The following is a 4,015-nucleotide window of genomic DNA, read 5'->3' as shown; positions in this document are numbered from 1 at the left end:
CGAGTGTTTTTTCACATTGCACTCGGCGAACCTACAATCTTTGCCGAGTGTTGTCAGATTGCACTCGGCGAACTACAATCTTTGCCGAGTGTTTTTCACATTGCACTCGGCGAACCTATACCCTTTGCCGAGTGTATTTCTATGAGGCACTCGGCAAAGGATGTCCAGCCGTCCAGATTAGTATAGGCCTTTGCGGAGTGTATCCTAGCGTCGCTAGGAGAAGATGTGTATTCCTCCGAGTGCCCCTCCGAGCCTCTGGGCAAACAGGCCTAAAGTAAAACCTCCTCGTCACAAACACCCATGAATTGATTTCTGAAACCACAATTATCCATTGCAAGTCGGAAACAAAAATCAAAGGTACCAAAAATTCATGACATTGGGATGAATACACCACAAGTCAATCCTATAATCAAATCATACTGGGAAAACCAACCATAGAGCCATGTTTGCTTTGTTGCTACGAGCATTCAATTAAGCATGACTAGATAACATAAAACTTTAAGCCTCTGTTTCCTTTTACGAGGACCACACGTATTCCAAACCCAAATTAAACCTAGTAATCTCTTATGATGAAATTTTTTTCTACGAAAATCACTCTCTAGATTCATATTCGGAAGTACATTCTTGTAGTTGTGATTTTGTTGCTATAAACGTTGTTGGATCATGTAACATCCGCAGAAATCACCAACTAAAATCACCCGTTAAAATTGCCTTTAAAATCTTTTTTACCGCTGAGCTCCCGGAAATCGGAAATCTCCCCGGCGATTTCGCCGTCCCGGCACCCATGCCGACCCCTACCTTTTTATCTGTGCCCGTAAATCTTGCCGCGTGCCGTCGTCAGACCGCCGTGCGCGTGCTCCGACCGGTGTCGTGCCGGCCACCGCCGCCCGCTACCCCCCGGAGCCGAGCCCCTACCGCTGCCGGCCCGGCTTGCCCGACCCCCACCGCCCTGCCGTGCCGCCGCCGCCCACCGCCGGCCATTGCCGGGCCCCTACCCCGCCGGCCACCTCGCCGACTATAAAAGGAGCCCGCCCGGCCGCCCCTCTCCCCACACCGCGCCTCAGCCACCTCCTCCACCCACCGCCACCGCCACCCGGTTGCCGCGCCGAGCGCCGCCGCCACCACCCGAGTCCTCCGCCCGGACGCCGTCTCCGCCTAGACCGCCGCCGGCCGCCCCCCTCCTACCCCAAGTGCCGAGGTAAAGGGGTAAAACGGGACCCCCTTCCCTTTCCCCACCTCCTCCGCCCCACGGTCGCCGCCGGTGTGGCCCGCCGGCCGGCCGCTGTCGCCCCCCCCCCCCATCTTCCCCAACCTCCTGGCCGGGCCAGTAGAGGAGAAAGGGGAAATTTCCCCAAGATTCCGATCTGACCCCCACTTTCTCCCAAATTATGAATAGGTCCTTCCACCTCTCTCAAAGGCTGTCTTACAGATCGATCCCTCCACCTCTGAAAGTATTTACAAATAGGTCCCTGGTTTATTATAAATCAGTCCTAAACCTCCGTTTAAGCCCCTAATTCATGTTTAACCCGTCATTTCATGCACCAAACTTCCTCCAATTAAACCCAAATTTCACCACGTCATCCTCCGGAATACTTTCGCCGATCCATATCCAAATTTCCCAAAAATAATCCTTCTACCTATTTTCCGTCAACGTTTCCTGTTCGGAGCTCACGGTTAAAAACCGATTCCTCTTTTATTTATTTGTGTGTCTGTTTGTGTGTGCCGTAGATCGCGGATTGCCCGAGGAGGAGCCCGAGGAGGAGTTTGACCACGAGCCCAAGCCCGAGGACCAGTACCGCGAGCCGGAACTCCCGGAAGGCTTTGAAGACGGCAAGTTCAATCTCACCCTTTGATGCATACTTAATACCTAGTTTTTCAAACACAACCTATTGGCCTGTTTTACAAAATGCATATTATTTCATCGCAAGACATGGTTGGATAGCCACCCCTTGATTGTTATGAACATTCCTTGCCATCCTATGCTTATCTCTAAATATGACTTGCTCTATTTAGATGATAACCACGGCTAGAACGCTTAGGAATTTGTTACACAACTGCAATCATTATTACCATGGTGTTTTCGGGAAATAAATGTGTGTGTGTGTCCAAGTGAGAGAAATAGCTTTTTGGGTTCAAGAGAAAAGGATGTGTAGACAGGATGGATGGGTACTCCTTGTGTGGGATGCCAGGATGTTGTGCTCGTACCTTGGTGGTTGAGCAATGTCGGGAGATATCCATCTTGTCGTGATTAAGGACCGAGTTGATGTGTCATCTTGCCTAATTCCACCATCGTGCAACCACTCGACCGTTGTATGGGCAACGGCTTAGCATAAATCCCACTAGCTGGACTGTTAGTCCTCAGGGGTGCTGGTGAGCAACGGGAGCCCATGGAAAAGGAGTAAGATCTTGGTGACTTAGGTCCCGGTTACGGTCTTGTGGGCGAGCCGTGAACCCCTTGGGTGTTTCCGCGGGGGCTAGCCAGTCTTAGCTAAGGTGGGTAATGGCTTTGTTAGGATCCGCACCAACACTACGGTGATCGTGCTGCGGTACCCTACTTGTGGGAAAAGTGTACAACCTCTGCAGAGTTAAAACCTATCCGGGTAGCCGTGTCCACGGCATTGGACGAGTTACGGCTTGGTCACAGAACTAGTTCTTGGGCAAGGATGTCACGTGTGTGTGTGTTGGATTTTGGAAGAGTCCGGCAGATGTGCCGTGCGCTATGGCGGACGGGGAGTCCGATAGCGATAAAAACTTGGATCCTTTGTGTAGGATCAACCCCTCTCAGTGTTTCGGGTACTAGAGGTAAGTTTACAAAAACCCTTTCGAAAACCAACCCTTGCATATGTGGAAAATTTAGCTTTACCGCAAGTAAACCCTAGCCTACCCTTGTTGTAACCTGTGCATATACTTGCTTGTATTTTCCCCTCCGTGGATGGGGTTGGACTTGTTAAGTACATTTGTACTCACCCTTGCTTCGTTACTACAGAGGAAGACCCGGACTTCATCGCCGAGGACCTTGAGTAGAGGTTGTGTCCGCACCCAACGCTGCCTGTGGTGTTGGCCTTTCCAAGATGCTGCTGCTGCCGTGTAGTCTCGAGTGCTGTCTTTTGGCAGTCGCTTGGTTAGCCGCTATTCTTTATTTACTTCTTATCGCTGCGTGGCTTTCACGCCCACTCCCTCGGGAGTTGTACGGTAACTGAATTATCTGTCGAATAAATGTGCTATCAGCCTCCTGGGACTGATATTTGTATCACATTTAGTCTCTACTTATGTGGGGACGCTTCAGATCAAAGTTAGAAACTACTCTAGTAATGTTCTTAAATGTTGGGAGTATGGAACTTAGGTTCATTCCACAAAACTGAGATAGTAATCCAAAAGCTTTGACAAAAAAAATCAAAATATTTCCATTATAATCTGGCATACCTACAACTTAGTTGGAAATATGCTCTTTCATTTTCATTATCACCGATTTGGCGATTTCCACTTCCTCCTAAACAGTCATGTTGGGCTGGATGGGAAAAATCTGCGCGCTTGACGTGTGCTCATAGATGATGGCCCAAGAAGAAAGTCAGAGAAAACACCACTAGGTTCCTGACACCCGGCCCACGATAACCATGTTTCGGCCTACAGAGAGAAGGGTATGGGCTGGTGGTGCCGTGGCGCGCCATGTTCCTTCCTTTCACAGTTGGGTATGGGCCATATTTTCGACATTGGGCTGGATGTCTACTCTACACCCAATATCCTGGGCTGCTCCATGCTCCAGCTGATGCAATTATCCGGCCCAGAAATCTGTTATCCCCGATCAATGCCGCCGGCCCGGGTTACTATCCAAGATGTTGGTGGACTCGGCCGAGTCTACGACCCGATCTTGACTCCGACCATGCCGGGTTGAGCTGCACTTGCACCACGCTCCGTCGCCGCTGCATGCTCGATGGCCGGATCATCTCTGACGACCCGGTCGGTTCGCCTGGCGCCGCACCACCGTGTCTTTATAACCGTCGACGGCACGCGCGTC

The sequence above is a fragment of the Setaria italica genome, chromosome IV, assembly GCF_000263155.2.
Source record: "Setaria italica strain Yugu1 chromosome IV, Setaria_italica_v2.0, whole genome shotgun sequence".
Lineage (NCBI taxonomy): Eukaryota > Viridiplantae > Streptophyta > Magnoliopsida > Poales > Poaceae > Setaria > Setaria italica.
The sequence above is the reverse complement of the archived record's forward strand: the minus strand, read 5'-3'. Positions refer to the sequence as shown.